Here is a 25,567-nt window from a genome sequence, read left to right as displayed (position 1 = left end):
TTCTTTTACTTTGTTTTTTTTTTAAACCCTTACTTTCTATCTTAGTAACAACTCTAAGACCAAAGGGCTAGGTAATTGGGGTGAAGTGACTTGCCCAGGGTCACAGACCAGAAAGTGTCTGAGGTCACATTTGATCCCAGGTCCTCCCAACTCTAGGCCTGGTGCTCTATTCACTATGCCACCTAGCTGCCCCCTGTTTGTCTCAGTTTCCTCAACTGTAAAATGGGGATAATGATAGCACTTACTTTCCAAGGTTGTTGTAAGGATTAAATGAGGCATTTGTAAAGTATCCAGCACATAATAGGCATTAAATAAGTGTTGGCAATTATTAATAGCAACAATTTTCTTAGCCATGCAAAAAAAATGCAGGGTACTGAGACAATTCTAGGTAGCAGTGATCTAGTAAGTGGTAGTCATCAACCTACTAGCCCCTTCCTATTTTTGAAACCTTTACCTTCTGAGCAGAAACAGGAGCAACTTATACACAGAGACAGATACACTGTGGCACAAACAAATGTAATGACCTTCTCTACTAGCATCAATGCAGTGATCCAGGACAATTCTGAGGGAATTATGAGAAAGATGCTCTCCACATGCAGAGGAAGAACTGTAGGAGTAGAAATATAGAAGAAAAACAACTGCTTGATCACATGGGTCGATGGGGATATGATTGGGTATATAGACTCTAAACGATCACCCCAGTGCAAATATCAATAATATGGAAATAGATCCTGATCAATGACACATGTAAAACCCAGTGGAATTGCTCCTTGGCTATGGGAGGGGGTGGGGAAGGAGGGGAGGGAAAGAACATGAATCATGTAACCATGGGAAAATATTCTAAATTAATTAAATAAAAAATTTCAAACAAAAATAATAAATAAACCTTTACCTTCTGTCTTAGAATCCACACTCAAGTAGTGATTCCAAGGCAGAAGAAGGGCAAGGGTTAGGCAAACAGGGTTAAGTGACTCTATCCATTGTTCTACTTAGCTGCTTCCACTCCTCTCTTCTAACACTTTTACCTTTCCTGTCTTCTTACTCCTAAATTCTCTCCATGTGCTCTGGGATCCAGGGATACTGGCCTCCTTGCCTTTTCTCTAACAAGGCCCTCCATTAATGATTTGGAACCTTTACATTGTCTGTCCCCCAAGCTTTGAACTCTCTCCCTCCTCATCTCTACCTCCTGGCCTCTCTAGCTTCTTCCAGTCCCATCTAAAATCTAACTTTTCTAAGAAATCTTTCCCAATCTCCCTTAATGTTATAGCCTTTCCTCTGAGATAAGTTCCAACTTATCCCATATATAGCTCATTTGTACATAGTTGTATTTGCATTGCCTCTCCTCAAGGCTGAGAGCTCCTTGAGAGCAGTGACTGGGTTTTTCCCCATCATCTCGGTATTCCCAGTGTCTGGCACATAATAGGTGGTTAATTAATGTTATTGACTGACTGACTGACTGACTATACATGGTAGCATCCTATTAAATTAAGCTAGAGAAGGAAATGCAAACCACTCCAGTATCTTTGCCAAGAAAACTCCAAATGGGACCATGGAGAGTTGGACACAACTGAAAAAAACTGAACAGGGCAAAGTGGAAAGAATTGGGACTTAAAATTGGAAAACTGATATCTGAGTCCTAGTGTGGCCTTGGCTAACTCATTGACTCTCAGTTTCATCATCCTTAAATTGAGAATAATAACTTTTATAAAAAAGAACCCAACTCTCAGGGTTGTCACAAGGGTCCAACGTGTGTGCCAATTTTTATTGTTAGTCTAGTATTTTTATTATTTTACTAATTAAATATTATTAATTTAAAAAATTATTGTTGTTCTAATAATAAGCTTTCTTCTTAGTGAAATGGATGAGTAAAACCATTACTTAGCCAGATGATCTAATGGTCTTAATTGTCTATTATAAACCTTAAAATGCCATATAAATATTTCTATTACTATTTATTGCTATTACTATTATTACTGAGGGATGCTACATGCAATGGGTAGAGTACCAGGCCTGGAGTTAGGAATATTCATCTTCCTGAGTTCAAATCTGGCCTCTAACATGTACTAGCTGTGTGACCTTGGACCCTGTGTTAACCTTTTCACCTCAGTTTCTTCATCTATAAGATGAGCTAGAGAAAGAAATGGCAAACCATTTCTTTGCCATTTCTCCATTTTTCCAGTATCTTTGCCCAAAAAATCCCAAGTAGGGTCATGAAAAGTTAGACCTGACTGAAACAACTCAACAATATACTTTATAAATGTGTAAGTTTTCCCTCCATTAGAATATCAGCCTCTGGGACAAATTGGAGGCTCATTGGATAGAGAGCCAGGCCTGGAAGTAAGAGGTTCTGGATTCAAATTTAGCCCCAGATACTTCCTAGCTATATGACCCTACTGTATAGCCACAATTGCCTAGCCCTACACTGCTTTTCTGCCTTTGAACTAATTCTTAATTTTACTTCTAAGATAGAAGGTAAGGCTAAAAAAAAAGAATATCAGCCTCTTGAGGGAAAGGACTGCTTTGATTTTATTCTTTTAATTCTAAGGGAGTTCCAAGAAGGAGGGAAGAGTCAATGGTTCTAGATGTTATAGGAGTGAAGAAGGTGGAAAAAATATCAATTTGGACTTCCTAAGAGGATCTTTGGGATACTTGAATCTCTGTGGGATTCTTTCAAAGCCAAGGTGTGTGCACCATCCAGAGCAGTCCCTGATACTAAGACCATGCTCCTCAAAACAGAATAAAGTAAGGAAAAAGGGGGGAGAGAGAAGGAAGGAAGGAAGGAAGGAAGGAAGGAAGGAAGGAAGGAAGGAAGGAAGGAAGGAAGGAAGGAAGGAAGGAAGGAAGGAAGGAAGGAAGGAAGGAAGGAAGGAAGGAAGGAGAGAGGCAAGAACCAGAGATGAAGAGAAGGCAAGAGACAGAAATAGACAAAAAGAGGGGAGGCAGAGATAGAGTTGTAAGGAAGGAGACAGAGGCAGAAAGAGATAGAGAATGGAGAGAAGAATGGAAGGGAAGGGAAGGAAAAAGGAAAGGAAAAAAGGAGAGGACAAATGAGGAAATAGTGCTGAAGAGAGGAGAGAGAATGGGAGATAGTAGGGAGAGGTACAGAGACAAAGACAAACACATCCAAAGAATCTGCTTCAGCTGGACAGACTATCCTCACCACTCACTGTGTTAAAACACTGGAGCATGGATTTCCTTTTGGAATGACAGTGGAGTAAATATCAAAATATGGAGATCCTCAAAAGCACATTGAAGGATCGAGTGCAAATAATTCTAACTTTAATCATTTTTGAATATTTTTAAAGCCTATGCTTCCAGGGATAAGGTAAGCAGTCCCATTTCTCTGGGCTGTTTGATTAAATTCCAAACATATCAATGTTCCCCGGGTGTGCCCAGCAACTCTGATACTACAGGGAGAGCTTGCCAAGAAAATACAAACGGGAGCCTGGCTGCTGTCAAACAGGCAGGCCATTCTCCTGGGCGGCAGGCTGTGCATCCCTGCAAGCAAGGAATGTTCAGACACTTGTCTCCCCAGTCAAGGGGAGATTAGAATGGAATAAATTAGAAGGGTGGACAAGAGCTCTTGTTATGTAACAATAATACTTTCTGCTTGCCAGCTGGAGGTTGCTTCGGGAACTTAAGGAAAGAGCGTTGGATTTGAAAGTCAGAGGACTTGGGTTCAAGTCTGGAATTTGCCAATTACTACCTGGGTAATATTAATCAGTCCTGTTCATCTCTCCTAAGCCTCACTTGTAAAAGGAGGCCTAAATAGATTTCATCAGGATCTCTGAACTTACTCTTATATGGCAACACTGGCTATATCTTTCCTTTAGGGTTCTAAGGGGTGCTCCTAAAAGGTCAGGGAATCTCTTCTCTAATGTAGTTCTCCTATAGTTAACTTCCAATGACTAGCTTCACAGCTCCATTTAGTCAATTATAGCAGTTAGCTTTCATTTGAAAATGTAGGAAGGACAGAAGTATAACCATTGCCCTACCACCTCCAACAGGTGGGGAACCAAAATCTCTACTACACTAATAGTCTTGGTCCCTGATAAGAGTAGTTTCAGACTTCGTTTCACTGGTTCTGCCAAGTTCACGTCCAAATGCTGGATGACTCAGGTACCAGCAGGCTCAATCCAAAAAGGTTGATTCATGGAGAATCAAAGATCAACCAGCTGGCTAAAAACCTGTCAGAGACTACTCACAAATCCCCGGGTGACTTGTTCTCCTGACCTTTTGAAACTCACAACCTTACATCTTCAAATCTCCTTCTCCTAAAACAATTAAAAAAAATGATAAGGCCAAAAGCTGAGGTCTATGGTCATGGTGGATATGCCATCCTTGGAAGGGGAGAGCCCAAGACCTCACTCTTGTAGCATTATCTGTCTTCTCTCATCAGAATGCTGGTTAAGCAAGAAGGATGACATCAAGAGAAGAAAGGTGTTCTGGTTGATCTAGGACTGGTGAATCATCAGTCCTAGATACACGGTCAATCAAAAGGGTTCATTTCCATCATTTGGTTGGCAGATTGGAACTGGTTACAGAATATTTCTATACATGCTCCAAGAGGATGTAAATTTTCAGTGTATTTACACCATGGAATTAGCCAAACACTATAAATGAGATCTGGATTTATTGTTTTATGGATTGTCTAGGCTCTTAAAAATAATGAAGAAAGTGCAAGATATGCAGATTATACTTGAGTGTGTTGTACATACTTTTTTTTTTGGAGAACCTATATTTAAACCCTTGGCTGGGCTCATTGGCTAGGCTCTCATTATACTATGAGCCTGTCAACCCAACTAAGCTTTAGTTTCTTCATGTATGAAATAATAGGATTGAATTAGATGTGCTCTTCATTCCTCCTACTTTCAAAACTATGATCCTCCATTTTGTTGTATGTAAAATGAAGGCATTGGATTAGATGGCCTATAAGCTTCCTTCTAGGCCCAAAATATATGATTCTATCCTCCTAAGACAGAACTTTTGGCTTCCCTTTGAGTTGATGGAAACATCAGCTGCTTCTTCCCTGGAGAATTTCTTATATTCTCTGGAAACTTAACTCTAACCAGGCCAATCTGCCTAATACAAAGGCAAATAGGCTTTGTAGCATTTTTGCTTTAATAATCTTTTCAGTTAACAAAGATCTATTAGGAAGGCAGCTAGGTAACCCAATGGATAGAGTGCCAGACCTAGAGTAAGGAGGATCTGGGTTCAAACGTGGCCTCATACACTTCCTAGCCACTTACTCTTTACTAGTCTTCTGATTCTTAGTATCAATTCTAAGACAGAAAATAAGGGTTTTTAAAAATCTGTTAACATGCATTTATTTTTATCTTCCTCTATCTAGCCCACATCAGTGAAAAAAAAAGAAAAACCTTTGTAACAAATATACATAGTCAAAGAAAACAAATTACCTTCTTGTCTACATCCAAACCTATGGATCTCATTCTGCTTCCTACATCCATCACCCCTCTGTCAACAGGTGGGAAGTGTGCTTCATTATTGAACTTCAGGAATCATGGTTGGTCGTTGTTAGAAATATGAAATTTAGAGATGGAAAGGATTTCAGGGCACAAATAGTCCTAGCCCCTCATTTTTCTGAGAAATGGAGGCTTACCCACATAAAGTATTTTTCCCAGGGTCACACAGCTAGTAAGTTTCTGAGGCAGGATTCAAATTCAGGTTTTCTTGATTCTAGGATTACATCTACATATGGATAATATATGGAAGAAACTGGAAATATTGACACAAAGGAAGGGAAGAATAAGAACTAGAACATAGAGGTAGAGATAGAATAGACCTCAGAAGGTATCCTTTTACAGATGAGGCAACAGAGTCATATGGCATTTAAGTGATTTGTTCAAAGTCACACATATAGTCTCAGAGGTAGGATTCAAACCCAAGTTTTTTGACTTATATAGTCATTCAAAGTGACTGATCTCCATCATTTACTTAGCAGATGGGAACCAGTTACAGACTATCTACTCATGCTTCAAGAATCTGAAGGCTTCCCATCCAACAGAAGAGGGGTTACATTTGTTTGGTCTGGCCCCAAAGATGAGAATGAGAAGCAATGGATGGTACTTGCAAAGTGACAACAAGAAGCCCACTGTCAGACCAAAAAAGATTCCTAATAATTTGACCTCTTTCAAAACAAAATGGGCAGCCTCAGAAGGTAGTGGATTTCCTGTCTCTAAAGGGCTTCAAGGAGTCTCTAGGTAACTAGGAGTTGGCTAAGATGATGTAAAAGAAATTTGTGTTGAAGGATGGGTTGGGCTAACCAGCCACTAAAGACAGTGTAGACAGAACACTGGACTTGGAATCAGGAAAACTAGATTCAAACCTTGCCTCAAACACATTGACTGTGTGATATCCAATAAGTCACTTAATTTCTCTGGATCTGTTTCCTTATCAGTAAAATGAAAGAGGGTTGAAACTGAAGACCTTTGAAATCCTTTCCATCCTCAGAGGTCGAATTTGAACCAAGGCTTTCTGAATCCAGAGCTAATATTAGCTCCACTGCTATGGGTATGGAGGACGGGCAGCTAGGATCATGGGAACTAGAGCTGGAAAAGACATCAGCAGCCCCATTTAAATTTTTTACAGGTGACAAATCTGAGGCTCAAGGAGGAAGTGTGCCCTAATACAATGTAAATAGTTTTCTACAACCTTATAGATCCTGGGAAAACATTCTAATCATGTTAGCCTCATTACTGTTCTTGCTGAATCACATGAAACTGAATGTCCCTTCAGGCTCCAAATCAAGCTGTTAACTGGAAGATATAGGATTTGTACTCAGGACTCCAAACTTTGGGAATGCTTGGTATGACAGCATCAGGAGAAGAAAGTGTGTCCTGGGATTGTGTTGGTAGTGTCTTATATATTTTGGAACCCTAAGAAAAGCCCTAATCACACATTCCTTGTCATGGCTCTGTTTGAATGGGATAATTCCAAAGGTCCTTTGGGGTTCCATATTCTATGATGAGAGGACCAGAGCATCCTAGATCTAGACTTGGAGACCTCCGCAGTCATCTAATCCCTCCCCCCATCTATTACAAATGAGAAAACCTTTGCTCTAAGCCTAGGCTCCCATCCAGCTCTGAATTTCTGGGATAGTATTTATAGAAGATCACTAGTAGTTTTGAGTAACATATGAGGGTTTCTTTCCCCAAAGTGAACATATAAAGTTATCCTACAGATTGTAATTCTTCATATTCAAAGACATGGACCTTGGCAGCTGCTGCTGAGTACAGCAACACCTCAATGAACCAGGAAGCTTGGGGAATGGAGTGTTACAGTAAGCCAACCATATGAAGGAGAACTCATTTCTAAAGAGAAACTTCCCAACTTGAGGATCTTTATCTCCCTTTCTTCTTCCCTCTCTTTTTCTCTTCTCCCTTCCTCCTTCCTTTCCTCCTTTCTCCCTTCCCATCTCCCTCTTTCTGTGTGTGTCTCTCTCTACCTTTCTGTCTCTCTCCCCACCATTTCTCTCCACCTTTCTCTCAATGATGTGTTTTAAGAAGTACCAGACCACCATCACCAGGTTTTAAGTTTTAAGTTGCTTTCAGTGAAATGACCCAAGAACAAGTCCAGAGGGACTCTAAAGCCTTTCTCCAGACTTCTCACAGGTGGAAGCAGAAAACTTCAGGAGCCAATGATAAAGGATATGCACATGTTCCCAAAGTGATGTCTGGTGAACATGCAGGAAGTTGGAGGTGGTTCTGAGAAATAGCAACACACTTGGAGAGGCAGAGAGGGCACTTTGAGACTGCCTAGTCTTACCATTTCATTTTAGAGAAGGGACGCAAGGTTCCCAAAAAGGAGCCATGTGGTAGAGTAAAAAGATCCTTGAATATGGAATCTCAAGATGAAATTCCAGGTCTTCCATTTAATTACTGGGTGGTCATGAGTAAGTCACTTTATATCCTGTACCTCAATTTTTTCCTCTATAAAATGCTGCCTGGCCTCAGACATTTCTTCAATCCATAGCTCCATGATTTCATGATCTTTGATTATTGGATTTGCAATCAAAAGGGGCATTCAGAATCATCAGATTCAGACAGGACCCTAATGATAAAATAGGATAAGAGCTTTTCTCATGGTGCCCAAATTTGTAGGAAACTTGCAGCATTGTATGAGGGCTCCCCAAAGTAGTTTCATACCCAGAATTCCCAGCACAATCTGCTACCAAGATCTCTATACCTTCAGCAGAATACTGGATCTGAAGTCAGACAACCTGAATTCAAATGCTTCCTCTAATTATTATTACTTATGTGATCTTAGGAAAGTCATTTAACTTCCTTAGACTTCAATTTCCTTACCTGAAAAGATTGGTCTAGTACAAAAAAAAATCCTTAGAATGAAATACAATGTACAGACTTATTCTGAATTTAAATGTTTGTAGAATTGCATTGGATTACCCTATATTTATTAACGTTGATGGTTGATGAGGGAGCTATTGTACTGTAGTGATTAGGTTATCAGACCTGGAATTAGGAAGACTTGGGTTCAAATTCCATCTCATACAGCTGTATGTCCCTGAGTAAGTTGCTTAACTTGTCTTAGCTTCAGTTTCTCTTTCTAAAATTAGGAAAATGATAGTGCCTACTTAACAGTTTTGTTTTGAGGCTCAAATAATATATGCAAAGTATTTTGCAATCTTTCAATGCTATGAAAAAGTTATCATTATGTGTTAAATTGAATTGGATTATGCTCCATTTATTAACTTTGTTAGGGGATATATTGTGATATAGTAGAATGGGACAGTGATGTGGCACAGTGCATAGAGCTATAGGCCTAAAAATAGAACTAGGGAGTTCAAATCCAGCCTCAGACATTTACAAGCTGTGTGACCCTGGCCAAGGCACTTCACCCTGTTTACTTCAGTTTCTTTATCTATAAAATGAGCTGGAGAAGGAAATGGCAAGCCATTTCAGTATCTCTGCCAATAAAACCCCAAATAATATCACAAAGGGTCATACATGACTGAAATGACAATAGCAAAGGAGGCTTGGAATTAGGAAGTTCTGGGTTAGAAGTTTACTTTGGACCCTTAGCTGTGTAACCCTGGAGAAGTCACTTAGCCTTTCTGTGACTCAGTATTCTCATCTGTAAAAAGGAGGTGGAGTAGATTAGCTAATTCCCCAAATCCTTTACAACTCAAAACATTTTGAGCTGCCTAAACTAAATCTCTAGATCATAAGTAGTCAATCAATCAAGAAGCAATTACTAAGCCCTGTCTATACCATGATAAATGATAGAAATATAAAGAAAAAAGTGGCACAGTTCTTGCCTTCAGGAAGTTCACATTCTACTGGAACAATGATTTTAATCAAGAAAATTGGGCACAAAGATGTAAGGGAGTATAGATAATTAAGTGGGTGATGTGGATAAATAGAAGAATGGCTTGCTTAGAAGACAACCAAAAATCAGAGAAGTTGAGTGTGGATGCTCTCCTTGTTCTCCTTTGAGGACATCCAAGGGATGTTTGATGGAGCTCCATTTTGCCAATACCACAATGCTAAAGTAAAGCCCTGAATTTGAATCCCAGCTTGGTCACCAATGTGACCTTGGCCAAGTCATTTATATTATATTCGGCAGAGCTCAGATTCTAATCTTAAAACGAGATGGTTGGGCTAGATGACCATAAGATTCCCTCCAGTTCTAGATATTCGCTACTATGCCCTGATCTGTGATGAGTACATGAGAAGATTGACATAACAGGGTTCTAACCAAGAATTCCTTGACTAAGGCTGGACTAGACACAAAAATCTTTGTTATTCTTGGCTTTAGGCAGTGTTAACTTCAATGTTCATGGTTAAAATAGACATATATGCATTTCCCCATTGACTAGGGGGAGAAAAGGCCAAAGTCCACACACTGGATAAATAATAATAATAATCAATAAATCAGACCAACAAGATTACAGTATGATTTTTCCTATATAGTAAATGAAGCTTGAGATAATTCAGGGAGAGACAGTAGAAGTCACAGAGAAAAACAGAATCCAGAATGTCAGATCTGGGAAAGACCTTAAAAAACAGAGATGCAAAGCTGGAAAGATCCCTGAAACATGGAATATCAGAGTTTGAAAGGCTTTTGGGACAAAGAACATCAGAGCAAGAACATTCTTTAGAACAAAGAATGGTAGAATTGGGATGCGTCCTTAGAACACAGACTAATAGATCTAGGGAGAACCAAAGAATGTAGAACTGTCAGAGTTGGGAGAAGTCTTTGAACAGAGCAAGTCAAAGCTTGGATGGACCTTAGATCATAGGATTTCAGAAGCTAGAATAATGAAATTTAAGATTTACGGAGTGTTTTATATTTCCTAGCAATCAGAAAGGACCTTAGAATTCTTTCTGGGAAAATTAGAAGGTATTTTAGAGGTTATCTAGTCTAACCAGATGAGGTTATGTGAGTTGGCCAACCACAGAATCCAAAATGTTAGAGATTAGAAGGATTGCAGAACATACAATTTTAGAACAAAAAATAGCAAAGTCAGAAAGATCCTTAGAACATGGAATGTCAAAGTTGGAAAGGACTTTTGAACACAGGTCTTTACAATAGCACATCAGAACTGGGAGAATCCTTAGAAGAGGAAGGTACCTTTGGTGGCAGGATGTTAGCTCAAGGGAATTTGGACCATAGAACTTCAGAGGAAAGCGTGTTCAAACACCAGCTCTTAATATCTTCAGTATGAGCCTTTACACCTCAGAAATCAGCAAATAACTGCAAATCTCATGACTTGAATGATTACTTTGTTGACTTAAGAAACTGATGGTGAAAATGTGAATGCAAATTAAAGTGAAAGCCTGTCTGGCTTACATTTTGGGGGTTGCTAAACATTTATGAGGATACTCCTGTTAAGAGTGACCCTAGAACATACAATGTAAGAAATAGAAGCCATATTGAGGATCAGCTGGTTCAGTCCCCTCCTTTATCAATGAGGAAACTTAGGCACAACCAGGCAAAGGAGCTTACCCCAAGGCCATATAGCTAGTAAGTGGAGGAGGCAAAATTTTCAGCTCTTCATTTAACAGATTAGAAAACTGAGGCCAAAAGCTAGTGGCAGAACTGAGAAGAGACTGAGATGAGAATTCAATTCTCTTGACACCCTCCTCCACCCTCTAGGTGGTCTCAGCATTACAACACCAAAGTTCAAACACCTGTATCTAAAGAATCTTATTGTGTTTCTCTCTTTAGCTGTCCTACCCAAATACTCATTCGAGAAAATCAATTGAATGCTATATTGGTCAATCAATCAATCAGCAATCACTCATTAAGTGCCAACTATGTGCTATGGAGACCCCAAGATGATGACTGAAAAAATCCCTCACAACGATATAACCTTCTCATATTGTCTCATCTGAGGCTCTCAACAACCTTGTGAGCTAGTTGATGGGTGTTATCATCTCTATTTTACAAGACTGGAAAATGACTCAGACTCAAAAGAATATAGCCAAGGACATACAGTTCTTTAATGACTTGTCTGGATTTGAACTCAGGACTTCTGACTCTTAACCAGTGCTCTTTTCCCTCCAGCACACTGCACCCCTGCTCTCTTTGGCCTGCCTCCTTCACGGACATATCTGCTCACTTGAGAGCAATACAGTTGAAGACTCTTGCCTGGTGAGCTCCCAGTGCCCATAGACCATACAGCCCTGGAGTGAACCAAGGACACGGGCCACTTGCCAACTCTCTGTCAAAGCCCCAGGAGATCTTTGATGTCTGCCCATTGCAGACTGGGGCCCTTGCTTTCAAAACTTTATCTGAAAGACCCAGACTTCGTAAACTCACATTATGTACCTTGGACAAAATTACAGCTGAGTCAATCCTGGTAGGAGTCCTGGAGCTTCAGCTGAAAAAGCTGTTTATAGCTGACTTCCCCTGGCAAAGTGTTATCGGATGCAAAAAATAGAATTATCTGTTTGGCACATCGAGGCAGCTTCTTAGCCCTTGCTTGCATCAGGTGGGCAAATGGTGTAACCCCACATAGGCAGAGAGCAGATATCATGAGGGAACCTAGCTCTCCTGTCTCCATGTCTGTCCTCCCCCACAGACAGGAATATTTTCCCACTTGGGAGCAAAGTGAAAATATGCAAAGAGTAGGAGGGCATGTCTTCACCATCCAGGCTTCATTGCAAATTTTCAGAAAAATAAGAGCCTGACTGATTTCTTTGTTTCCAAGGCCTGCCATATTTTTGTCTTTTCCAGGGTTTGGCAGTGCCATCTTTCTAGCATATATAGGAGGTGCTCAATAAATGTTTCCTAACTGATTGACCAACTCATTGAGAGTACTAGATTGGTGGTCTTTAGAACCAAAGGCTCATTGCTAGAGTAAAATGAGTACCAGGCTTGGATTCAGAAGTCAGATTCAGCACTTAGGATATCTACCAGGTGGGTAGTCCTGGGTTAATCAGTTTATCCTGTAGGCTATAGGACCTGAGATATAGCACTAGAAGGGACTTTGGAGGTTATATAATCATCTTATTTTGCATTTGAGGAAACTGAGGCCAATGGAGATTAAGTAACTTTCCCAAGTTTGTACAGATAGTTTGTGGGATTTGAACCCAGGTCAGTGTTCCATACTTTGTATGTCATTGTACCATACTTCTTCTCCAAGGTACCTTAAAGCGATGGTGTCAAGTTCACATCAAAATGGACCAAAAAATAAAATTCTCTATACTACATTGTATTTTAAAATTTATTATTAAATATTTTACAAGTACATTTTAATCTGGTTCTGATAGTTCTCGGGGATTTTCTAGGAGTGTTATACCTTTGTCTTAGAGATCATCTCATCCAATACCCATCATTTCACAGGTGAGGAAACTGAGTCACAGGACTGTCACAGATTTTCCCCAGGTTACCCAGCTGACCACTGACTGATGCAGAATTTGAGCCCAGATTTCCTTGACTCCAAGTCCAGTGCTGTACCCATTATGTGCTTTGTACATGATCTCATTTGAGACTCCCAATTAGTTTCATTCTCCTTGGCTTTAAAATGAGAATAGTAATGCCTACTCTGCCTGCCTCAGAGGGGGTACAGCAAGAAAAGCACATTAGAAATGCAAGAAAGAACAAAAATCATTAGCTCTATAATCAGATGATTTGGATTCAAATTTCACCTCTGGGTGACCTTTATATATATACATATATGTATATGTATATATATATGAAATAATATAAAGGATTGCAAAGGAAACTGATTAGATTGAAATTTGTTTACAAAAAAAATAATAATTCAGTTCTCAGACCTCCATGGTAGAAGCTCCTGTTCTCCTTGACTTATGATCTCATCATCAATGTTTGTCATCCCTCCATTGATAAAGATTACAACCCATCCTCAGAAACCCTTGTCCATTGCTACAAGAAGTCCACTCAAAATGCTAGGGCCTTCCTCAATGGGTCTCGATATCACAAGGATAGCAGTGGAGCACATGGGTGTTACTGTCATGCGGTCAACCCATATTAAAACTGAAATTCAATTCAAGTTTTTGAATAGAAAAAAATCTTTAAAACACTCCTTATGTGCAGTGTCCTTTGTTACATACTGGTGCTGATATCAAATATATAGTACTGTGCCTGGGCATCTTTTCTTTGTATCCCCAATGCCTAGTGTGTAGCAACAGCTTACTAAATGCTTGTAGACTGACTAGCAGGAAGATAAGATATATATTACAAAATAAATCATAACAACAGATAGGCATGATACAAAATAACTTGAACTAGCCTGTGCATGAACACAAAATAGCAGATGAACACAATGAGCTCCTAAAGATGGCAAAAACATACTTTGTAGGACCCTTCTGCATTTACATGCCTCTCTCTTTTCTCTAAAGCTTTGTTTTTAATCTTTGTACTCTAGGGGAGAGGGGGAGAGACTTAGCAGGATTAAATGTGTATCCCTTGGTTTTGTTTTCTTTTCCATACTGATTTTATTTTTCATTTATGGAGTTTGAATCATATGGGGGCAGAGGGCTTAGGAAAACAGATTTAAAAAGGAGTCTAACCACTCTACATTCCCCTGGCTTTCCACGCATCAGGTGAGTTTCCCTTGATTCATGGAGACCTGGTTTTGGTTCCTCTTGATCTTCATTTGTGTTGGAGAATATAGATTGTTAGAGTTTGGTATTATGCTTTATGGAGGGGTGGGGGGAAGAGTGTTCTCGGTAAGCTTGGCCTTGCGGTTTGGCAGCCCTGCAAGAAAATGATTTTATCCCCAAACCAGATGTTCAAGTTGTTTTAATAATATCTTCTGGTCCCTCCTTTTAGTAAAACAAAAACTCACTGTATCAGAATGTTCTGCTGAATCGGGATGGCTCAATCTCTGCTGTCTGGGCTTTGCCCACCAGATGGTAGCAACAAGATGAGCCTGGAAGGATACCTTGGCACAACCCAGATCCTGGTGTTCGGAGGAGTGAAGACAACTCACTTGGCAAAACTTCCCATGGCTCAATGTTGAGAAGGCACCTAAGGACAAATGAGGTTAAACCTTGGAATGCATCATAAAAATTCTAAGAAGACCCTGGTCTCTATTTGCTTCCAGTGATACGATTGGGCCATGTGGAGAGTCAACAGTACACAGAGACTGATTATTGTCTCTCCCTTGCACAATCAAGTGGCTCCAAGGGAGAGCCATAGGTCAGATTCCTTAACATAGGTTTTTGCTGATTAAGAAAATGGTATGAAAGGCTTTATGTAACTTGGATCTGTCTATATGGTGCTTTCTGGGAACTTTCCTATCATGTCAAATCAAGACCATATCATCTCTAACCTCTTCCTTGAGCACATGCTAAGGAAAGAGAATGGTCTCATGATGGATTTATCCATCTAGACAAACAACAAAAACTAGATCTTAGCACACCCACCTAAGTAATAACAATAGCCTGCATTTATAGAGCATTTTAATGTTGAAGCATTGCAAACTGCTTCACATATATCATTTAATTTGATCCTCAGAAACCACATTATAAGATAGGTGCTATGATTATCCCAATTTTACAGATGAGCAGACTGAGGTTGAGGGAGATTAAATGATTTGTCAAAGGTTAAACAGCTAATAAGTATTTCAAACAAGATTTGAGCTTGGGTCATCTTGACTCCTCGAGACGCACTTTATTTTGTCAAGCTGAGTTTCTACTGGTACTTTATATGCCTAGGTCTCAGAAAGCTCCCCAATGTGTATTCTTTCATTTATTCTTCCTTCCTTCCTTCCTTCCTTCCTTCCTTCCTTCCTTCCTTCCTTCCTTCCTTCCTTCCTTCCTTCCTTCCTTCCTTCCTTCCTTCCTTCCTTCCTTCCTTCCTTCCTTCCTTCCTCTCTTCCTTCCTTCCTTCTTTCCTTCCTCTCTTCCTTCCTTCCTCTCTTCCTCTCTCCCTTCTTCCCTTCCTTCCTTCATCCCTCCTTTCCTCCTTCCCTTTCTCCCTTCCTCCCTCCCTTCTTTTCTTTCTTTCTTCCTTCCTCTCTCCCTCCCACCCTTCCTCTTTTCTTTCCTTCCTTACTTTCTTCCTTCCTCCCTTCCTCCCTCCCTCCCTCTTTTCCTTCTTTTCTTCTCCCATTCTTCTTCTCTACCTCCCTCCTTCTTTCCTTCAATTCTTTACTTTCCCTCCTTCCTTCCTATATTTTCCTTCTTTTCTTCTTTTCCTTTCATTTTTCCTTCCTTTATCTTCCTTTCTTCCTCCCTCCATCCCTCTTTTTTTCCTTCTTTTTTCCCTCCTTCATTTACTTTCCTTCCTTCTTCCTCCTTCCCTTCCTCCTTCCTTCTCTTCTTCACTTTTCTTTCTTCCTTCTCCTCCCTTCCTCACTCCTTCCTTCCTTCTTTCTTTCTTCCACTCAACAACATTCAACCCCATGTTAGATGATGGGGAATGAAAGAGGTTTGTTGGTATTATTTTGTCTTTTCAATGATACACTCTTTCCACTCAAGGAGGTTATAGTCTCCTTATAGATGTGTTATATACTCAGATGAGAATAAACATAGGAATACATTAGGGAAATTGGAGGTCAGAGAGAACAGCCTCATCTGACCTGGGGTGGGAGGTGGGGGAGACAGGGAAGATTTCATGGAACAGGTTGCACCTGAGATCACCTTTGAAGGAGAAAAAAGATACTGAAAGGCAGAGATAGAGTAATACCTTCCAGGAATGGGGGACAACTTGTGCAAATGCTCAACAATGGGGATGTAACATCAAATTCATGGATCTTCTCAAAGTCTAGTCTGCCTGTACAGTAGTGATGAAGGGGCAGCCAAAATGTCACTTGCAAAAGACACACATGGGGAAAGGATCTCATTTCAAAACCTAACTCTGGTACCTACTGGCAATATGACCTTGAAGAAAGAGCTAGGGGGTGCCATGGTGCAAAGAGTGGTTGGGTCTGGAATCAGGAAGACCTGAGTTCGAATGTGACCTCAGACACTTACCAACTATGAGCAAGTTATTTAATTGTCCATCTTGACTTCCTTAACTGTAAAATGGGTTTAATAATATTATCTGCCTATCGGAAATTTTTCTGAGGATTAAATGAGATGAAAAACTCTTAGCACAGTGCTTGGCACATAGTAGGCACTTAAATACACATTTCCTTCCTTCCTCATCCATAAAATGAGGAGGTTGAACTAGATAACTAATGCCTAAATACTCAGAGTCTATGATCTAACCAGGCACACTCTCTTGTTCATTTTTTGCAGATGAGAGATATACCAACAGAATGTAAACCATATAACAAAGACATTTGTGTGATATATGTGTATACTCACACAAACATACATATAAGTATATAGGCATGTTTGTGTGTGTTGGCATCACAATTGTACTGCTGCCCTATGTCAATGTCTTTCCTTGTTCCTTCTCTGTTCTCCATGTGGCTATATACCATACATGGACAGAATTAGGGAATACCAACATCTTTTAGTTGCCCCTCATTCCCTCAAATTTTTGTTGCTCAATTTTTTCAGTCATGTTTGACTTTTCTTGACCCAATTTGGGATAAGAAACTAGAGAGGTTTGCCATTTCCTTCTCCAGATCATTTGACAGATGAGGCAAACAGGGTTAAGTTATCTGTCCAGTGTCATACAACTAGTAAGAGTGTGAGGCCATATTTGAACTTCTTCATGATAGTATTAGCCTATTTCTATGAGAAATAGAGTCCTTTCTGGCCAGAGTTCTTACCCTTTCTTCTCCTAAGCTCAGCTTCACTATATAAATGGCTCCAAAAGATCAAGGTTCTTAAGTCTAGTTTGTAATTCAATGCTATATTCTGACAAGGCTTACACTAAAGTACTAATTGCATGATGGGAAAAAGACAGTGGGTTTTTCAAGGCTAGACCAATGGGATCCATGATCTGTCAGGACCTATAGATTATAGGATCCTGGATCTAAAACTGGAAGGGACTTCAAGTCTGTCTAGTTTAATGTCATCATATTAGAGATGGAGAAACTGAAGCACAGAAAGGAAAGATGACTTGGGCTATGAAAGATGATAGGATCATAAATATAAAGCTAGAAGGGAACACAAAAGCCTTCTAGTCTAACCCCCTCATTTTAAAGATTGAAAATTAAGGCACAGGGAGGTGAAATGATTTGGGGTATAAAAGATGATAGTTGGAAATGACCGCAGAGACTATCTAGTCCAACTGCCTCATTTTTCAAATGAGGAAACCGAGACTGAAAAATTAACTGATTTGACCATGGTCTAACAGGTAGTAGAGATGGAATTTGAACCAAGATTCTTTAACTTCAAGACTAGTTCTTTCCCTTCTTGGCCAAAAGGTAATGGGCTAAATGTAGGAAATACCTATGCAGTCCCTCCCCCATCTGAAAAAGGTATTAAGAAAAAATAGCCATAAATATGAAGCCTAGCGATGGACTGTGTTTCATCTAAGAACCAGACCAGCTCTGTTCAGAAGGGCTGATCTCCAGCTTGGATGCCAGGTAATGGATGTCATACCCACTTGTTGCTGCTCTCAAAAGCTGTCTTCAAAGAGGTGGAAGACTCACGATCTGCTTCGATGGAGAGTGGTACCTGATTCTTGAATCCCAGATTCTTGAAGCATTGGCATGATGTCACCTGGTTAGGATACCTTTATTTTCTTCCTCCTGTCCTGACCCTTCTCACCTCTTATTTCATTGACTAATTCATTCACTCCTAAGTCAAATGAGATCCTATTTATAAAGTACTTAGTACAGTGCCTGGACTTATAGTAAGTACTATATGGGACATAGTAGGTGTGACAGAAATGTTTATTCCCTTCCTTTTTTTCTTCCTTTCTTTTTCCTATGGATGTGGGTATTTGACAAAGCTTCTAGAAATAGGCAATTCAATTCAAGTCAGTACAATAATACAAAAATAGCATTTATACAGTGTTTCAAGGTTTGCATAATCTTATTTGATCTTCATTATGACCCTGGGAGGTAGGTTTTACAGATGAATAAATGGAGGCAAATGGAGAGAAAGATATCTGCCCAGAGTCATTTAGCTAGGGAGTATCTGGGGATAAATTTGAACTCAAGACTTCCTGATTCCAAGTCTGGTTCACTATCTATTACAAAACATATTTGGCTAGAGTAAAGGGAGATAGATAAGTTCAAATTCTACCTGTTTATACTTAGTTCTTTTGTGACCCTGGGCAGGTTATTTTGTCTCCCTAGGCCATGGCTTTTTTCATCTATAAAATGAATAGCTGGCTTCTGAGGTCATTTTCAAATATAGATCTATATTTCTTTTTTTTTAAGGTACAAGTCTAGAAAGATATAAATCTCTATAAAAGGGCACTGTAATGAAGGAGGAAAATGTAGGCCTTCAAGTCATATCAGTGCTGACTTTGAATCCTACCTTTTATACATGGTAGCTGTGTGATATTGAACAAATCACTAAACTTCTCTGGTCCTGTTTCCTTATCAATATAATGGCTATAACAATAGTACTTCTTCACAATGTCACTATGAAAATAAAATTATATAACAAAATTATTTTAAGAAAAGGCAAGCTATTATTGGACAGTAAGTGAGATAGAGGATAGAATATTGGGCGTGATGTCAGGAAGACTCATCTTCCTGAGTTTGAATCCAGCCTCAGCTACTTACTAGCTGTGTGACCTTAGAAAAGTCACTTAGCCTTATTTGCCTCATTTTCCTCATCTGTAAAATTAACTGGAGAAGGATGGCAAATTATTCCAGCCACTTAACCTTGTTCACCTTAATCCACCGGAAGAGGGAATGGCAAACTACTCCAGTATCATTGCAAAGAAAAGTTAGTGAACAGTATAGCCCATGAGGAAATGAAGATTCATACCCAAAGGAATGAGAGAATAATGACAACAATAAAAAATTATTATCAATAGGCATTTTCTAAGAGCCTATTCATTTTAGACAAAACACTCAAGGAGATATGAAGATGAGTAGATATGATCCCTTTCTTCATAAGCTCATAGGATTTGGAAATGGGTAGGAACTTAGAAACCATATAATCCATCCAGAAGAGGAAGTAGGTCTAGAGGTAAGAGTGGCTTAGTGCCCAAAGTCACATGGGTAGTAGGGAGCAAAGAGTCACAATTTGAATCCAAATCACTGACTCTGATTCTTCTGATGTTTTCCCGTATCCCCACTGCTTCCTGGGTCACTAGAAGAAATAATAGGAAGATTATTTTGAACACAAAGGCTTAGTAAGAGATGGACAGAGAAAGACATTCATCATAATAACTATCATCATTATTCTGTCTTTCATTATCCTGATCTCACATGGTGCTCCAAGTTCTCATAGCATTAGATATCCCCCAAATCTTTGTGAAGTAGACAGAACAAATAGGTGAAGAATCTGGGGATATTTAGGATCAAGAAGGGGGTGGGGTGGGGAGAAGACGAGACGAGAGAACAGGATGAAGACATGAAAAAATAAAGATCTGGTCTTCTTGGCCTCAGAGGAAAGACCTGAGAAGAAAGTGAAGCACTCAGACATGATAGAAAGATAACAAAAACAAAACTTCTAACATTTAGAGCTGTCCAAAAGTGGAATGGAATGTTTTGGGAGATTATAGAATTATAGATCTAGGGTTGGCTCAGACCAACCAAGATCAACTCTTCCATTTTACAGGTGTGGAAAATGAAGCTTATAGAAATGTCAGGCCCAAGACTACCAAATTAGTAAGCAGAACCTAGGACAAGCACTCAATTTATTATACCATCCTATCATTGACAGAGTCTGACACTCTCATTGAATATACACAGGGAAATTAAGACCTAGGGAGCCTAAGTATCTTGCCTGAGGTAGTAGATCCTCATAGACAGAAGATAGATGCATAGATGTTGAATGAAATGGATAGATAGAAGACAGATGAATAGATGATAGATAGTGAACATATAGATGCATAGATGATAATTGATAGAAAGACACAGATAAGTAGGAAAGTAGAGAGATGATGGGCAAAAGATAGATGAATAGATGATAGAAGACATGAATAAATGATGGATGAAAAGAGATGATTAGATAGATAAGGGATAGAAAAGTTTTTACATATTTTCTATGTGCTAGGAACAATTTTAAGCACTAAGACTATAAATACAAGCAAAAACAAGAAAGACCTTGATAACTTTATATTTTAATGGGAAAGGCAACACATAAGTAAAACAAGGGAAGTAAGAAGAGGTATAAGGTAGTCTGGGAAGTCATGGGATGAACGAGGTTTGGAAAAAGCATGGCTGGCATTGGTGTTTCCTCAAAAGGCAGTTCTACAAATTCATCACCACTGTAAGGGTTAAAAATTAAAGGTTGGACTAAATATATGAGTGTGTTTGCTGAAATTAATATATCTCAAGTCAGAATGACTTTTTATGGTAATTTATTTACAAAAAGGTAAAAAGTGAAAGTAAGGGGTAATGAGAGAGAGTAATTACTCTGGCCTGGTCCAAACCATGCAGGGCTTCAGAGGCCTCAGCAAAGGGGCTCCAGAGGTAAATTAAACAAGGGTTTTAGTCACAAGGCCTCCTCCAAGAGGAAGGGCTTCTCCAGATGCTAGTACCTCTAGAAAAGTCAGGAAAGGGAGTCAGCCTTTCCATTCACCCATGTGGTAGTTCTAAGGGAAAATCAAAGAGCAGTCTGAGGTGCCAAGCCTGAGCTCCTTCAAGGTCAAGTTCCAAGGTGAAAGAGCTGGTTACAGGAAGTTCTTGCCACTTTTAAAGACCCCTCCTTTTGTCCCTTCCTGTGCCTTCCTTCCAATTTATGTGGACCAATTGCAGCTATAGCTTTGCTTACAACTGTCCAGGGGGCAGTCAGGGGGTTTGTCACTCATTATAGCACATGTGGGTCACAGACCTCCCCATACCTAAGGATAAGTGGGGTGTATATGCTTCTGGTGATTAAATCTAAAATTGGGTAGGGGAGAGTTAATCCTATCTTCACACTACAGAAGGAAATTATAGAGGTAAAGACATTGCCCATATGAAGAATGGCCGCTGCAATGGAGGCCCACAAGGAGTCCTAGAAGTCATGGAAGACTTCAAGATAAGGGAGGTTGATTATATGTAGCAGAATTCTTTTTTTTCCTTTTTTATTTAGAATATTTTCCCACGGTTACATAATTCATGATTCCTGTGCCCCCCCCCCCCCAATCCCGCTCTTTCCTCCCCCCCTTCCAAAGCTGAGAAGTAGTTCCACTGAGTTATACATGTATCATTGTGTAGGAATTTTTTTTAGCATTCATTACACTATATGGCCATTAAGCCCTGCCCCCCCCCCAGCTCTGCAATCCTCTGATCCTCTTCTCTTCCTTTACAAGTGAAGAAATTGACAGTATGACAAAGTAGAAAGAGCTCTAGAGATGGAATTAGAAAACTTGGGTTCAGATGTTGCTTTGCTGTTTACTATTTTAAATGACCTTGGGACAATGGAATCCCCTGTCTGGAACTGTTTCATCACTTCTCAAATAATAACATCATATTATTTGATCTCTAAGTTTGCCTAGCTTTGAATCTATGCCCCTATAACATGCAAAAGTCATACCATTGGTCTGTGTCTTAGCCACTAAATTATGATCTGAATATTCTGACCTTCTTCTGCCATAATCTATCAATCAGCCAACCAAATAATACTTCCTTAAGCTCTTACCTACTACAATATGCAAGATGTTGTTCTTTTTTTTGGGGGGGGTGCATATACAATAAGTAGATAATCCCTGCACTCAAGGAGCTTCCATTCTTCTGGCTATTTCCTGAAATGATTGTTCTTTTCTTTACATTATGATCTCTTTGACTGCTTGGGGTGATGAAATGGAAAGGAGAAGGACAAGTTTTCATAATCATCCTTTGGATTCCCCATTACCAACCACAACTTCATCTTCCCATCCTTTATTCAATCCTTAAGGGACCCTCATAGCAGATGGCCAGAAAGTGTAGTGAATAGAGAATTGTACTTGGAGTCAGATAGACCCAAGGCTACACCCTCTTTAGATACTTAAAGCTGTATAACCCTAGGCATGTCACTTAATCTCAGTGCCTTAGTTTCCTCCTCTGTAAAATAAAGGAATTGGATTCAAAGGTCTATCTGTTCCCTTATAGCTCTCAATCCATGAATCAATGATTCTCCTGGATTAAGGTAGTATTTCCATTTACTGCTAGTAGCCTCTGAGAAGCTTTCAAAAGCTCGCTTGATTGCTCAACCCCTGCAGGTGTCCTGATCAAGGCATGAAAACATGTAACATCTAAATCACTTTCATCCCATGACAGAAGAGAAGCCCTCCTACTAACTCCACACTGGAAAATATAAGCAAAGCAATGTCTTAAGAAGTGCAGCATGTTCTATATAACCACTGTAAATAACCATGCCACAGCTCAACTTGCAATTCCCTTGAAGAGCCCAGCAGAAAATAGCGGGAGGTCTGTTGAGCCTCCTGATCACATCCACCATGGAGCATAGGATCCCTAGCAGTGTTGGAGTGCTGGCATTGAGAATACTATAAGTGGGAGGCTGGCAACACCTTTCTCCTTCACAGAATCAGTTGAGCTGCAGGTCACATCACCACCTAATCAGGAACCAGGTGACCCTGGACACCTCTCACAGCAAGGAGACTCTAGTGGAACAAGGCTCACACAGCTGCAGGTAATGTAATTCCCATCTCCATGACAAGCTCCACTTCCTTTCCAGATTCTACTTTGAGCCAGCCCTGTCCCCTCTCAACAACATAAACACCCAGATTTTAATTCTCAGCACAAGACAGCCAACAGTCCAAAAAGACTTCCAAATAAAAACACATTTTCTGCTCTCTTTTCCTTGGCTTTTTCATCTTTTCAACCCCAGAGCAGTGAGTTTTTCCAAACCACGCAGCCGTGTAGCTCCTCGCAAATCAGTGGTTTAATTGACGTGAAAGAGGACTTTGTTTAGATGACTACAATACCCAGACCTTCATACCACCCATTCTCTCCAAACGGACAGCAAATCTGCCTGGTCCATAGTTTGAAGGTTGGCTTTTATTTAGGTTTTTTTCCCTTTCTCTTTCCCTAGGAACTTTGCAACTCCTACAGTCTGGAGGAAGATCAAGTGCTTAAGTTGGAGTCTTCTCCCCAAACACCATTGGTATGTTCCCCTAAGAAGACTCTCCAACATTATCTGTATTTTGGAGAGCAATGAAATCTTTTGTGGTCTCTTTGCATCAGGATGGGGTTGAAAGTTTGAGTGCTAGGTTGCTTCGCCTCCACATTGCAGTCAGCACTGGGCAGAAAACCACAGGATTTAGGGTTGGAAGAGACCTTAGAGACCTAGTAGTCCATGGGTTCTTAACCTGTTTTGTGCCATGGTGCCTTTTTGCAGTCTACTGAAGTCTACGAACCCCATTTCACAATCATGTTTTTACATACAGAAAATAAAATCCTTAAGGTTGCAAAGGAAACCAATTATATTAAAATAGTTATCAGGATGTTTTTTTTAAATTTAAATAAGTTCATGGGTCCCTGGGTTAAGAACCTCTGATCTAGAAAAATTCCCTCATTTTATATTTATGTGTTCCCAAGAGATTCAGTGAAGTATCTTTCTTGTCACTGACCTCCTACAGAATTTAGGATCATAAACTGGACTCTAGAATGCATCTTAGAGGCTATGGAGTTCAATCCCTTCATCTTATAGATGAGGAAATTAGGAATGAAAAAGTTAAAGAGACTTCCTCAGGGTCTCACAGGTAGTAAGTGACAGAGGCAGGTCTTTGAACATAGATCTTCCTGACTCCAAGCCCAGTACTCTATCCATGGTGCTACCCACATATCTTCAGTATGTGCCATAGGTTGCTTTTTTCTTCTTTTTTATGATTTACCTTTTCTATATGTATTCTTTGGAACAAGGAATGAGGATATATGTTCTAATGGCAGGTAGCTATTTATCTTGCTCTATTTCTGCCTTGAACTCAGCTACTATCCCTGTCATTTAGGTTTATAACTTTTGGTTCTCTTTGATTTGTTTTTGTCTATGACCTCTTATATCCAGTCTTGTCAATTCCGCCTCCGTAACACCTCTAGCATCCATTCTCATAGTTTCACTCACATGGCCACCATCAGAGTTCAGGCTTCCATGACCTCTATCCTGGACTGCTGTGATTGCCAGGTCATAACTGGTCTTCCTGCTTCCATTCTCTCCAATGACTCTCCGCCCTGCTAGCAAACTAATCTTTCTAAAGGGTCAGGAGGTAGAGTAGCATGGTTGGGATTTGGTGGGAGGTGGAAACTCCCTGGATTCAAATCTCACTTCTGCTACCACATATGTGATCTAGGATAAGTAATCTAACCTCAGTTTCATCATCTGTGAGATGAAAGGGAACGGTAAGTGTCATTTGTGGTCCTTTTCAGCTATAGCTTCCTTATTAAATAGGAGTTAGATCAAGTCTGAGATTTTTTGCTCTGCAACTAAGTCTTAGAGAATTACCTGGAGAAACTGAGAAAGTAAGAAACTTGCGCAGAGACACACATATATAGCAGCAGAGGGACTAGATTCCTAGACCTCTTGACACCAAAGCTAGACACTGGGTTGGATAAAAGAAGAAAGAAAAAAGTAACTTGTTTATGCTTGAAAGACTGTCACACAGAAGAAATGGGCATATTCTGCTCAGTTCCACAAGACCAAATAAGGCTCAATGGGTAGGAGATGTCAAAAGGTAAGTTAAGGCTGGATGTGAGGGGCATGTGTGAGAATCCTAATAAATGGAGCTATCCAAATGTAACATGCATTGGCCAGGAAGGGATTAGATTCTATTCACTAGAAGCTTACATCAAAGACGATGATTATCCATGGAGTATTAGACTGAGGAATCTTGTCAGACTAAGGGTTTAGATAGACATGGGTTGACATCACTTTCCAACTCTAAAACTCTAAGATTGCTGTCACATGAGACATAGAACTTGTGATTGTGACTAAAATTCGAATTCTGAATCCATTCTTATCCAACTGTAATCTTGATGCCTCACTTTCCCCATTTATAAAATTTGAAATAATAGTTGTCTCCCCAGAGAGAATAAAATTAGATAACAAAAGATGTTGGGTAATTAAGGCTTTAGTATTATTGTTTCTACTCCCTAAAAATCCTTATG

General features: G+C 39.7%; 1 long non-coding RNA gene across 1 annotated transcript in view; it reads right to left on the bottom strand.

Moving 5' to 3' along the window:
- Positions 1-25,567, bottom strand: part of LOC103097173 (uncharacterized) — a 62,695-nt gene that overhangs the window by 28,473 nt on the left and 8,655 nt on the right. The window contains exon 2 of the long non-coding RNA XR_472545.3: positions 14,297-14,478. This is a non-coding gene — a long non-coding RNA (uncharacterized LOC103097173). The remainder of the gene's footprint in view (positions 1-14,296; positions 14,479-25,567) is intronic.

The sequence above is a fragment of the Monodelphis domestica genome, chromosome 5 (assembly GCF_027887165.1).
Source record: "Monodelphis domestica isolate mMonDom1 chromosome 5, mMonDom1.pri, whole genome shotgun sequence".
Taxonomy (NCBI): domain Eukaryota; kingdom Metazoa; phylum Chordata; class Mammalia; order Didelphimorphia; family Didelphidae; genus Monodelphis; species Monodelphis domestica.
The sequence above is the reverse complement of the archived record's forward strand: the minus strand, read 5'-3'. Positions and strand labels throughout refer to the sequence as shown.